Source organism: Xenopus laevis, chromosome 7S (assembly GCF_017654675.1).
Source record: "Xenopus laevis strain J_2021 chromosome 7S, Xenopus_laevis_v10.1, whole genome shotgun sequence".
NCBI classification, from domain to species: Eukaryota; Metazoa; Chordata; class Amphibia; order Anura; family Pipidae; genus Xenopus; species Xenopus laevis.
In genome coordinates this window covers 27,379,556-27,386,288 of record NC_054384.1, presented here as the reverse complement: position 1 = coordinate 27,386,288, position 6,733 = coordinate 27,379,556, and positions in this window count along the sequence as shown.

The following is a 6,733-nucleotide window of genomic DNA, read 5'->3' as shown; positions in this document are numbered from 1 at the left end:
TTAGATGGGGTCAGTGACCCTCACTTCTAATTTCCCTGGGGCAGACACATGCGAAGTAGAATGAAATTGGCAACTTTTTCATTGGCTTTTCACTCTACTACACATACACAGCCGCGAGAAAGAAGAAGAAGCAGCAGACCTTTCCTTCTCCTTTAAATTAATTTTTAGTACGTTATAGATTTATATAATTTTAGTACGTTATAGACAAATTCTAAGCAACTATTTAATTTGCCTTTTTTTTAAATAGATTTCGAATTATTTGTCTTCTTTTTCTTCTGACTCTTTCCAGCTTTCCGGGTCTGTAAGTAGGGATGCACCGAATCCACTATTTTGGATTCGGCCGAACCCTCGAATCTTTCACAAAAGATTTGGCCGAATACCGAACCGAATCAAATCCTAATTTGCATATGCAAATTATGGATGGGAAGGGGAAAACATTTTTTACTTCCTTGTTTTGTGACAAGTCATGCGATTTCCCTCCCCTAATTTGCATATGCAAATTAGGATTCGAATTCGGTTCGGCCTGGCAGAAGGATTCGGCCAAATCCGAATCCTGCTGAAAATGGCCGAATCCTGGCCGAATCCCGAACTACAAATTAATTGTTATTGCTACTTATTAATCCTCATCTTTCTATGTAGTCTCTTATACAAATCAATGCACGGTTGCTATGGTAATTTGGACCCTAGCAGCCAGATGGCTGAAATTGCCAACTGGAGAGCTGCTGAATAAAAAGCGAAATAACAAAGAAAAACAAACAAAATAATAAACTAATTACAAATTGTCTCAGAATATGACTCTCTACATCATACTAAAAGTTAATTTAAAGGGTAACAACCTATTAAAAGTAAGTCAGCTAGTTATAGGGGACACATGACTTGACATGGGATGAGGGGACTATAATAAAGATGTTTTATCTAAGAGACACTAATGTTGGATTGGAGCAATAAACATCATTCCAAAGCCAATGTACAACTTAAAAAGCACATGTATGTGAGTGTATGTAAAGTAAAAGTGAAAACTCTCTTGCTCTCATAGCCCATGGCTATGAGAGCACAGAAATGCTTTTAAACAGATGTGGTGTAAAAAGGTGTTATTATTAATGTATCTAAATACTAAATAACCCACGACTGACAGAATGTCTAGTTTCTTTTTCTCCTGCCCTTCACTGCTTGCCACACACAGAAATATAATTCATAATTTCTTTGCTTGCGCATTTCAGAGTTCCTTGTTTTATGGTCGGTATACAAGATCGTGACAGCTCACTTTACTTGCCTGCGCTCATTCTGTTTTATTGGCTATATATTAAGGCACTGGTTTCAGTAAAGGTTTCATTTTTTTTCTTCCCCCCCCCCCTCTGGGATTTGGCAGTTCATAAATACACGCAATAAACCTGAAATGGAAAGGTGAATTAGTAGTGGGGGGTGCTGGGGTTCTTATAGTTAGCGAGTTGCTTTTAAATGGAAACCTGCTGTGATGTCAACTTTACAGATGTTTTTTCTAGCTGACCATAAAACAGGCAATGACCTGTACAAGAGCAGGAAAATGAATGCCGCAGGGACGCAAGGTGCTGCCAATGATTAATTGGGAAAGATAAAAAAAAGTGACCTTTATAACAACTTTAAAGTCAACGTGAATGCGGCCAACTGAGTGGCACCTGAGATGGTCAGATTATTGAACTGTCTGAGCTCTAGATACAGGCCTGGATTTGTGGCAAGGCCACAAAGGCCCTGGCCTAGGGCGGCATAAATGCTGGGGCGGCATGCCGCCCAGTCGCATTAAAAAGTCCAATAATAGGCTTGATAAAGTGCCCTGTGAGGCCCGAAATGTTACCACCTTTTTGTCTACTTGAACAATTGAGCCAATAAAATCACATGAAATATCACTACAATTGATAGTGTTCTGCAGTTATTGGACTTTGCATAGTACTTTCCTGACCCGTGGCAAGTTGGGTTAATCACTGCTGAGCACCTGATCCTTTAGGATTACGCACAAGGTTTGCGCGCTCCATTATTGTGTGGGCCCAGCCGCAGTCAGTCAGTTGCGCATGCGTAATTTCGCATATTCAAGATATGCATACATATGCGCACGCACAAGGATATGGGGACGGGGAGAGAGATGCGGAGGGGGAAGCAGAAGGGGGGTCGGAATGGAAGGGGAGAGAGACACGGAGGGGGAAGCAGAAGAGGAGGCAGATGGGGAGGGGAGAAAGATGCTGAGGGGGAAGAAGAGGGAGACGCAGACGGGAAGGGGAAGCAGAAGCTGATGGGGAAGCAGAAGGGGAGGCAGACTGGGGGGAAGGGGAGAGAGCCGCGGAGGGGGAAGCAGAAGGGGAGGTCGAGGGGAAGGGGAGAGAGACGCAGATGTGGAGGGGGAAGCAGAAGGGGAGGCGCTCGCGGACGGAGAGTGGGAGATGAACAGAGAAGGCCTAGGGGCGCCCCGTTTGTAAGTCCGGGCCTGTCTGGATAAATCTACAAATATCAAAGGGCCTGGCGTGGATTCTGCCATAATCTGGAAATGATTCCAGATGATATAGAGAAGCAGAGGCAGATGTTGGTAGGAGGATCAAGAGAATAGAGTTCCCACTGGTGGTCCTGAATGTGTGCGTGTGTGTGAAACCAGTGGCGTAACAATGGCGCACACCAATCCGGCACTGCCTCCACCCGCCCATCTATTTGCCCACACTGTGTGAAACAGATCATGTTTGTTAAGGGGAAACTAATGTGAAAATGAAAATGCGATATGAGCTTCACCTTGTGAAAATATGAAACTTTCTACAATATGTATAATCAATATATAATCAATATTTAATAATCAATTAAACCATATTCCCCTCTCAGCAATCTGTCTCTCTTCATGCAACTTTTTTTTTTTGAAAGACAGTTAGCTCTAATACATTGTCTAGGCAAAGGGAGGCTATACCAATGTGACTTTGACTTCTGTATGAAGAGAGCTTGATTGGAGGGGGATCCTTGAGATTATCCTGACTGTTTCAGAAAACATACCGAATTTGTTATTGATTTAGAAATGAAGCTCATAGTCAATTTTATTTCATTTTTTCACTTGTTTTATGGTCCAAGAACATGGTGCCTTAGGAGCTGATCTAACAGCAACATTCTGGAAGGCATTTTAGGTTCAAAGGGGTGTTGTATGGGGTTTCTTTACTGTGGGTGTACACTATCCATGGCACCAGAGGAACACCAGTGTCACATTTGAGGGCAGTGCATGGGCCATGGGGTTGTGCTTTGGGAGGAAGATGGATCTCAAATGAGGTAGAAGAGGTATCTGATTGGCACCCATACCCTGGATTGCCTGGGGTGCCCAACCACCTTAGACCACATTGAAAGTAGGCTCCATATATTACTTTTCATTGTTACATGGCAAGAGCAATGCTGTATTCCTTCTTTGTACATTTCTTTTGCTAACAACCTGCATTCCCATTTGTGAAGTCCCCAATACATAAATGAGAAGCTAATGAGAGAAATCAAGAGTCAAAGTAATTTTTCTCATTTCTTAAGTTTTTCCCTTCGATAAACAGGGATTAAATGCTTGTGCTCAGCATCGTGTAACGGCACATCTCGGCAGGCACAGAGTCCCTGTTGGTGCACATTTAATCAATCCTAATGCCATTCGGCACTGCTTAGGTTTCAAGTAGAAAGGTTTTCCAATCAGTTGTCTCTGTGGAATTGTCCAGGAATTAAAGAGCTTATTCTAGCAGGAAAGGCTTCTCAGGCTTTAATAAATCTGAAAACAATCCAACTTTTTATTAACCGCTGTGTGTGTTTGGGCTTACTAATATTTATAGGCACATGTAAAGGTTAACCCCATTGTAGCTCAGTCTTGGGGATTCCTTATTGCTCAAGTTGGTTTACAGTTGAATTTAGTTATTATTTTGGCATATTTTCTTTTTAAAGGAACAGTAACTCCAAAGATTGGAACTGTTTTAAAGTAATAAATATATAGGGGCAGATTCACTAAAGGACGAATTGTCACCAGCGACCGCTTCGCACACATCGCACCACTTCGCCAGGCAACCCAACTTGCTAATGCTATATCCCCACTCCAAGCTAATGTGTACCACCCTGGAACCCAGCCCAAATGAACAGTGTACATACCTGAGGAAGGGGCAGTATTATGATAGGGAAACTGATATGATTTGATAGAGACGCATGGAGACACAGATATTTCACTGCACATGTCATATAAAAATAAGTCAGCTCTATACAATGAAATAAATGCCTAGGCAACATACCATTGGGTTTTTGGCTGGAGTTCTAGTTCTCTTTCTCTCCCTCCTAGTAGGGATGTAGCGAACTGTTCTGCTGCGAACTAGTTCGCGCGAACTTCGACCGTTCGCGTCCGCCGAATGTTCGCGAACGTTTGGGAACTTTCGCATTTTGAGTTCGCGTTCGGTCGTTCGACCATTCGACCATTCGAATTCCTTTGACCGCTAAAAATCGAACGATTTCCATTCGTTCGAACGATTGTAAGCATTCGATCGAATGAAAAGCATTCGATCGAATGGCTTCGATCGTTCGATTCGAATGAAAATCCTTCGATCGAACAATTAAAATCCTTCGATCGTTCGAATCGAACGATTTTAGCGGGTGTTCGAAGTTCGCGAACTGTCCGCGAACGTTCGCATTTTTGCCGGCGTTCGCGAACACCAAATCGCCAGTTCGCTACATCCCTACCTCCTAGCAACCATTTCTTGTCTGCTGATTTTCCTTCCACAATTAAAAGCAGAAAAGATTAGCAGTTAATTGTACTGGCGTGTCTTTTTTTTTTTTCAAAGCCTGCCTGTTTTATTCCTTTCATTCAGTTTCTGGAAACGAAATGATTATTTATTGTGTTTTCATGGGATGATTTAAAGTCCATCAGGGCACTGAGTCATAAAGAACCCAAACAAAAAGGGCTTCCTTCAATCATCCCTGTCAGGCCTAGGAAAACATTTTAGCTCTGTGAAATTTGTTTAACAGTATTATGCAAAAGGCGGGCTACTCTATAATGCAAAAAATTCTACATTTATGTTTTATTTAACGGAGACTGCAGAAAATATGTTCCATGTTCTCCTGACTGGCAGCTGTTGCTATAAAGGCTCCCTATCAGGGGTGAGTTGGGCAAATGGATAGTGCAATACAAATGAATCAAGTTATCTTGATCTTAATTCATAGTTTTGAAAAGAGGGGTCATTTAATGACAGCTAGACATGGTGGAAAATGCAAAAGATAGACTCAAGCTTCCACGTTTTTTGACACTTTGCACCCTACCCCACAATCAAAACCTCTGAATTTAGCAGAGCTGTATTCATGAGAGCAGTGTCAACTGGGCCTGCAGGACACCAGGAAAAACCCAGTAAGCCACATAGACTCTGCTGCCGACCCTTACCAGACCATCGCCTCTTCTTTCCTTTGGCTAGACCCGAATATAGGAGAGGAGTGAAGTGCACACTACCATCATGCTGGGGCTGGGAGTGGTGCAAGTTTTGGTGCCAGGCAGTGTTGGACTGGAATGCCAGTGGCCCACCAGAAAACCTTAGACTATGGGCCCACTTTCCAAACTATTATTCCTCCTCTCCTCACTCCACCTGTTTATTCTCCTAGTCTTTTATAGCTACTTACTATATTCTTCCATTATTATGCATTTCCTCCCATAAAGAAATAGTGAATGGCCATGAAATAGACTAAATGTTTAGAAGCAGGAGGTACCACTGACACCTGGGCCCACCGGGAGTTTTCCTGGTATCCCGTTGGGCCAGTCCGACACTGGTGCCAGGAGGAAGGCGCTTTAGTTCCCATGAAGGGGTCCTGACAAAAGATGGGCAAATTTATTCGCCAGGGATGGATTCACGATTCATTTCCGGATTTCACCGCCGGGCAATTCGCTGTGGAAAAATTCGCTGCAACAAAAAGATTGTCGCTTGTCAAAATTGTTGCACGTCAAAATTATTCGGACGCCCATTGACTTTAATGCATTTGGACAAAAGAGTTGCATGTATAAAAATTGTCGCTCGTTAAAACTGTCACACATCAAAATTATTCAGACACCCATTGACTTTAATGCATTTGGACAAAAGAGTCGCGTGTATAAAAATTGTCACTCGTGTCAAAATTGTCGTGCATCAAAATAATTTTGACGACCATTGACTTTAATGCATTTGACAATTTTTTTGCCGTTTCCCAATTTTCTTTGGAATTTCATGACCTCCTGACAGTTCTACTCCTGGTGGGCCCTGGATATATCAGTCCGTCCCTGCATGAGAGTTGTGCTTGAGTGTCACATAGGCATCTCACCTCCAGCCCCTTACCAGTCCCCTAATCTGCATGTTATTCGCACACACACACGTTAGGGGGCAATTGGGGTAGAGTTTCCAAGGGACCCTGTGCTTAGCCCCTGCCCAATGGCAGGTGGTTAAGAAAGGGCAGCCTTGTGCCCACCATTGCTGTACTGTGCCTCTCAAGCAACAAATGTTAAAATATCCAAAAGTTGAAAAGTGGAAAAATGATCCAGAATATATTTCACAACAAGAATTGACAGTAAAGGTTAAAAAAAAATCTATGAATTTTGAAAAATCTGTGCCTGTGTGGATTATATAGAGTTTAACACCTCTGTAGTGCCGAGTGCTGTCAGGTGCAACTCTTTATGACTCCCCTCTTTAGAGGAGCCAGAGTTGTGAGTGACAGCCAATTGCCTGTTGTCGCGCACACAGTAAAAATGGATGCACATGCATACCCT